Source organism: Oncorhynchus masou, chromosome 19 (genome assembly GCF_036934945.1).
Source record: "Oncorhynchus masou masou isolate Uvic2021 chromosome 19, UVic_Omas_1.1, whole genome shotgun sequence".
NCBI lineage: Eukaryota > Metazoa > Chordata > Actinopteri > Salmoniformes > Salmonidae > Oncorhynchus > Oncorhynchus masou.
Window position 1 is genome coordinate 36,252,544 of NC_088230.1, and position 7,500 is coordinate 36,260,043.

Here is a 7,500-nt window from a genome sequence, read left to right on the forward strand (position 1 = left end):
TGACTTCTTCCCCACATTTTGTTAAGTTACAGCCTTATTCTAAAATTGACTCAATAAAAAAATGTCCTCATTAATCTACACACAATACCTGATAATGACAAACCGTTTTTACATTTTTTTTTGCAAATGTATAATATATATATTTTTTAAATGAACATATTCACATAGGTATTCAGACCCTTTGCTACAAAACTCAAAATTGAGCTCAGGTGCATCCTGTTTCCACTGATCATCCTTGAAATGTTTCTGCAACTTTATTGGGAGTTCACCTGTGGTAAATTCAATTGATTGGACATGATTTGGAAAGGCACACACCTGTCTATATAAGGTGTCAGAGCAAAAACCAAGTCACGAGGTCAAAGGAATTGTCCATAGAGCTCTAAGACAGGATTGTGTTGAGGCACAGATCTGGGGAATGTCTGCAGCATTGAAGGTCCCCAACAACACAGTGGCCTCCATCATTCTTAAATGGAAGAAGTTTGGAACCACCAAGACTCTTCCTAGAGCTGACCACCCGGCCATACTGAGCAATCGGGGGAGAAGGGCCTTGCTCAGGGAGGTGACCAAGAACCCAAATGGTCACTTTGACAGATCTCCAGAGTTCCTCTGTGGAGATGGGAGAACCTTCCAGAAGGACAACCATCACTGCAGCACTCTACCAATCAGGCCTTTATGGTAGAGTGGCCAGACGGAAGCCACTCCTCAGTATAAGGCTCATAGCCGGAGAAACAAGATTCTCTGGTCTGATGAAACCAAGATTGAACTCTTTGGCCTAAATGTCAAGTGTCACGTCTGGAGGAAACCTGGCACCATCCCTACAGTGAAGCATGGTGGTGGCAGTATCCTGCTATGGGCACATTGTTCAGCAGCAGGGACTGGGAGACTAGTCAGGATCGAGGGAAAGATGAACGGAACGAAGTACAAATAGATCCTTGATGAAAACCTTCTCCAGAGCACTCAGGACCTCAGACTGGGGCGAAGGTTTACCTTCCAACAGGACAACGATCCTAAGCACACAACCAAGATAACACAGGAGTGGCTTCGGGACAAGTCTCTGAATGTCCTTGAGTGGCCCAGCCAGAACCCGATCGGAGATCTCTCTGAAAATAGCGACATGAAAAAAGCAGTGCAGTGACGCTCGCCATCCAACCTGACAAGAGCTTGAGAGGATCTGCAGAGAAGAATGGGAGAAACTCCCCAAATACAGGTGTGTCAAGCATGTAGTTTTCATACCCAAAAGGACTCGAGACTGTATTCGCTGCCAAAGGTGCTTCAACAAAGTACTGAGTAAAGAGTCTGAATACTTATGTAAATGTAAAATTTCTGGGTTTTTTTTTTTATACATTTGCCAAAAAATCTCAACATGTTTTTCCTTTGTCATTATAGGGTGTTGAGTGTAGATTGATAAACTGTTTTCCAACAAGGCTGTAACATAACAAAATGTGGAAAAAAAGGGGTCTGAATATTTACATTTACATTTAAGTCATTTAGCAGACGCTCTTATCCAGAGCGACTTACAAATTGAATAGTCCCGAATGCACTGTAAAAACAAATGTAGATTTCAGACGTTTTAATTACAAGGAACAGAAAGGAAGGATATAAATTGTTGCTTTTTTGGGGGGTTCAGAACTTTATTTTGATGGTCTGAAAAGTGGAAAGGAACCAAAAAAAAAAAAAGAATGGTACTATTCAGAACGAAATGATTGGAGAATAAATTTGGTTCCAACCCCTGCTTAAAACCCCCGTCTCCATTTTGCAGATTTGCAGTTTCAAACGTCAAATTTCAAAGTGTTTAAAGGATACGTTTAGGCATCAACTCTGAATGTTTAAGGTTAGGATTAAGTTCACGCGTTAACTCCGAATTTTTAAGGTCAGGGTTCAGGTTTGGGATAGGCTTGAAACTAACATTTCAAAAACAACTTTTCTTGTGCTGAATTCAAAGTTTCAACCTTTTGGTATCAAAGGCAGATGCTTATCCAACATGTACTTTACTCACATGAAAATGTCAGATAAAAACCTGGTTATTCTCTCCATTTTAATTCATCTTTAGTCTGCTCTCCTCGTTTCACTCTGTGGTTCGGTGGTCAGGTGTCTCATCTCCAACAACACACTGTGAGGAGAGACCGATAAACAGGCAGGAAGGGGCACTCAGGAGCTGCACACAGGAACTGGTGCATATAGACACTTGTCATGAAGCCTAAACGTGCCTATTTAGGAGAGACAGACCGAGAAAGGAGGTGGTTCAGAGGACTAAATAATAGCTTTATGTAGCATGCTGTGAGGAGAGACATAACCAGGTACACACAGCAGCACATTGTCAGTAAAATATATGATAAGGTTGTATGGAAGACAGGGTTGCAGGGCCGGGCCCAATGTTTACTATTTAAGTGTTCCTGGTAAAGAATTTAGTTAACCAGCTCCACAATTTAAACCACCCAAGTATCACAGATTATTGACACATTGCTTATTGGGAATAAGTGTTCAGTGCACGATTTTGTATACAGTGAATTACAGTGAATTTTAATCACAAATAAAGACAGTAGGTGCTACAAATACATTGTAGCCTACTTACCCGGTGCCTTGATGTTCAGTTATTGATTTATCCCAAGAAAACAACCCCTAACCTTTACCCTTAACCCCTAGCCTAGCTAACGTTAGTGACCTAGGTAGCCTAGTAAACGTTAGCCAAAACAAATTGGGATTCGTGTAGTCTAATGTACACTAAGGTGACCAGATTTCTGCAATGAAAACTGGGGATATTTCCAGTTCGGAGGTCAGTATATCATTAAAATATCCAATGTTATTATCTATTATATAACAAAGGGGGATAATTCCGGTTTCATGTATTTAGTCTAACAGGCACACTGTGATAGAGAAAACAACTATACTACAGAAACACTATAGACAAGATCTGAACAGCCATTCAGTGGTCCTGCTAGTCTGGGTAGAATAAGAGCAGAAGAGAACCTGAGCAAAATTGAAACAACAGACAATAGTATACGTGAAATAGTTAACAACATAATAAAGAAATAAGATGCTGATGAGATGGGTAACTACATAATATACTTATACCAACCTAATCTGTATATTTCTCAGAAGAATGTATCTTCTTCAGGAATTGCTCTGTCTTTGGCCAGCTTCTCCATGAACTCCTGGCAGGGGAGGATGAAGTTTGTCTTCACAATAAGCACGGCCTTGATGGTAGGAACAGGGAACCTATTTCTTGCTGCTGTCCATAGATCATTCATTTGGGAGAACACTCTCTCGACTGGTGCATTACTTCCAGGTAAGCACATGACAACCGACGCTAATCTAGCCAGGTTAGTGTGTGGGATGTCATTCTCTTTGTAGTGGGTAACCACCGTGCTCCATCTCTGACCAAGCTGTGTCTCAGATGTTTTCCATTCTTCAAGCGATCTCCCCTTTAGGAACTCTTGCAGGCCAGTAACCTCGTCACACAATGCATCCTCATTGATGGTCACATTGGGGCATTTTCCCTGCTGTGTGCCTGCTGCCTTCTGGATCTCTTCATGCTGAGGTTGCCTTTTTTTAAAGGAGACCATGTTAATATTTTAGATTATCTGTGTGCTTTCCCCAATGCCTGCAAGTAGTTCACAGCCGTAGTGAAGAATGATCGGGATGTTTTGAGAAAGCTCTCTTTAGACATGTCTCCATTGTCCTCCAACTCTCTCAGAAGTCCTCTGACCAAAACTGGAATGAAATTGTCATCACGTCTTGCAGTCAATTTTGCATCGACGTTTCTCAGAATTGAAGTGGACTCCACAGCACAGTGGTCCTGGCCTCCAAGCATCTTGATCGTGTCACTGAATACGGTCAGGTTTCCAGGGACAAAGTCCAGCCAAAGTTCAGTCAGTGGATCTTCGAACATTGTTCACAGGACAACAGGGTATTTTGTCTTCAGAAATAAAAAGGATTTCAATGGCACAGTTTCAGCACTCTTTCTAAAGCAGGGAGCAGGGACAGCCAGCGAACATGGCTGTGTCCTAAAATGTTATGGTTCTTCCTGGCCAACAAACTCACAAAAGCCCTTCAGTCTTTTACCTGTGACGGTGAAAATATGAACCTATCCAAATATCTCTCTACATCAGATCCAAAGCTGTTCTGGCCGTGTTATGATGTGGGCAGGACAACCTCAGCCAATCACCTCCCGCTGCAGAGCATTTTTTAACTTTAGTATGGACATTGACCCTGCCCAGCCTATTCAGTCCTCCAAGGTTGGTATGGACATTGACCCTCCCCAGCCTTTTCAGTCCTCCAAGGTTGGTATGGACATTGACCCTGCCCGGCCTATTCAGTCCTCTAAGGTTGGTATGGACATTGACCCTCCCCAGCCTATTCAGTCCTCCAAGGTTGGTATGGACATTGACCCTCCCCAGCCTATTCAGTCCTCCAAGGTTGGTATGGACATTGACCCTCCCCAGCCTATTCAGTCCTCCAAGGTTGGTATGGACATTGACCCTCCCCAGCCTATTCAGTCCTCCAAGGTTGGTATGGACATTGACCCTGCCCAGCCTATTCAGTCCTCCAAGGTTGGTATGGACATTGACCCTCCCCAGCCTATTCAGTCCTCCAAGGTTGGTATGGACATTGACCCTCCCAGCCTATTCAGTCCTCCAAGGTTGGTATGGACATTGACCCTCCCAGCCTATTCAGTCCTCCAAGGTTGGTATGGACATTGACCCTCCCAGCCTATTCAGTCCTCCAAGGTTGGTATGGACATTGACCCTCCCAGCCTATTCAGTCCTCCAAGGTTGGTATGGACATTGACCCTCCCCAGCCTATTCAGTCCTCCAAGGTTGGTATGGACATTGACCCTGCCCAGCCTATTCAGTCCTCCAAGGTTGGTATGGACATTGACCCTGCCCAGCCTATTCAGTCCTCCAAGGTTGGTATGAACATTGACCCTCCCCAGCCTATTCAGTCCTCCAAGGTTGGTATTTGTTGTCGGCAGAGAATGTTTTCCAGGTTACATTTTTGGATGACCACTAGGACCTCAGCTGCAATTTCCTCTGCTGTTTCTCCATTCAATTCAACAAAATCAAGCAGTTTTGTTTCCACAGATGTGCTGCCACCATATATCTTACAATATCTGACTACTACTGGCAGCAGCTTTACATGTCCATGATTGGACACATCAATGGACAGGGACACAAATTCAACCTCGTCTAGGTCCTGTGTTACCAAAGAAGTTGCCCATGTTGCTAACACGTTACTCACTATGGCATCACATTTTGTCCTAGCAAATGTACACTTTGGCTCATAAAGCTTCCGTGTCAGTTGTGCTGTGCAGTCCATAGATCTGTAACTATGATTGTGTCACATAGTGTGGTATACAGACACCCTCCTGCACAGCTAAACCATATTCTTCTTGGGAAGGCTCTACCTTCTTGAAGAATGTGGTGACAGAGGGCAAACCAACACGGCCAATCAGAGAGGCTTTATGCTTTTTCGTCTGTTGATGTTCTACCACTGCCAATTGAAAAAGAGGAACTACGAAGGGTGCAGTGAACCATTCTATCGTCTTGACCTGGGCGTATAAATGGAAATTCTCTCATCATGTTTTTTTTATTTAAATAAAAAGTGCATTTTCTCTGTCTGTTCTTCACTCTCCTTGTGTCACTCTTCTTACTCTCTTAACTTGTTCTTCTCCTCCAATCTTTCTCCTCCTCTTTTCTTCACTCGTCTTCCTGTCCTCTCTTCACCTTTCCACCTCACTCCTCTACACTCTCCTTGCTTCACTCTTTTTACTCCCTTAATTATCCCTTCTCCTTCCTCTCCAATCTGTATTGATAAATAGCATAATATTAGATAAAATACTTTGGTTAACAGATTTGAATTGCTTGCCTCATTTTTGTATTTTATCTCAAAAACATTGTTTGGAATAATAAATTGGCAGGCTCTGTAATCATATATTTACCTTTCCTCCTCTATCTCACTCTTCTTCCTATCCAGTCTTCCTCCTCTCCACTCCTAATGTTATCCATGAACATTTCTAAATATATTTTCACACTACTTATAATGCCAAACCATTAAAATTGTAATCTACAAAAATATTCTCAGAATTCATTGTGCATTCATTTAATATAATAATATTTTCAAAATAGCCCGTCCACTACATGTTTACATGTGAACGTTTTTGAACCTAGCTACCATAACAGTAGCTAGCTAACTTAGTCTACATAGCTAACGTTACCTATTTAAAACCTTTATAGAGCAGATCATCTATCTATTTAATAAATTGTGACATTATAACATCACTAGCTAGTATCTCAAACGATACCTGGCTTGAAAAGACATTTGTGGTGATGTTGTGGATTGACTTGACACTGACTAGCTTCTGGCTGAGTTTTCCACAGCAGTTTTCTCTAAAACTTTCGCGAGCAAGAAGTTAGTAGAAGAAGAAGAGTGAATGAAGCTGCTATAGCGAGCAGCTCCCTCTGCTGGACAAAACAAGCACAACGCGATTGAGACGTCAACCGGTAGGCTCTGCTGCCCGGTCTTTCTTGCCAAGTAAAATATTTCACTTTGCGGTCTGTTTTTAACGCACCGTTAAAAACAGGGACATTTCCGGGGACAGCTCCAGCCGGGGATAATGTACACGTAAATGCGTTATTAAGAAAGAAAATCGTGGAATACAATAAATTATGCAAGTAAACATTTCCATGGTGTGTGTATGTATATACCATGTGTATCCTGTACGTACGACAAAGAAACTTGAAACTATTTTAAAGAGGAATCTCTCATCTGCATGTTATATCGGGTGATATGGCAATACCCTTTGGCCTCTGGAGTTCCTTGTAGACCACAGTGACATGCAACATTTCAGTACAACGATTTAGGGAAAGAACTGCCTAGGCAACTGTAGCTGTGTGCTGCGATGAATACGTTGAAATGCATAGTGGTATCCATTGTTTTAAAGCCGATTGAGTTTATTTAGGCGGCCTATATATATATATAAATATATCAACCATTTCGCGCACTCGTTCTTTATTAGTCATTAACAAATGACACTATAGATAGAGGCTATGATCTTGCCACGAAGGGGAGGGGCTCTTGCCTCTGGTGTTTCTGCCTGATCTGGAGGAGAAATATCCGTCCCCCAACAACACAGCAAGTCTACCGAAAATACGGACCGACAGACTGCGGCGGGCTGACGGTGACGCACATGGAGATCATTTTTACATTTTTTAAATCAATTGGACAGAGAGAGACAGATGAACGTGTTTTCTCTTTTATTTCAAATAGTCTACTGCGCCAGACTGATAGTCCAAACAGCTGATTTACCACTTCATGAGAGCGAGATGTTCGTGTTGTAGCCTGAAATACTGTCAGTGGGCTCAATAAGAAAATCCTTGAAGGTATGTAGCTAGGCTAAATCTCATATATTTTAGGAAAAAATACACTGCGTTTCAGTGAACAAAAATCCGTGAAATGGAAACGTGCTTGATATTGGCACATCTTCTCCTCATTCAGATGTGT

General features: G+C 42.2%; 1 protein-coding gene across 1 annotated transcript in view; it reads left to right on the top strand.

Annotated features, from left to right (window-relative positions):
- The first annotated feature begins 4,784 nt into the window (after positions 1-4,784).
- The window catches only part of LOC135505603 (G-protein coupled receptor 176-like), a 30,561-nt gene continuing 27,845 nt past the window's right edge, over positions 4,785-7,500 (top strand). Inside the window, exon 1 of the mRNA XM_064924668.1 lies at positions 4,785-7,500. This exon is cut by the window's right edge and continues 766 nt beyond it. The gene's annotated coding sequence lies outside the window, so the exon portion shown is untranslated.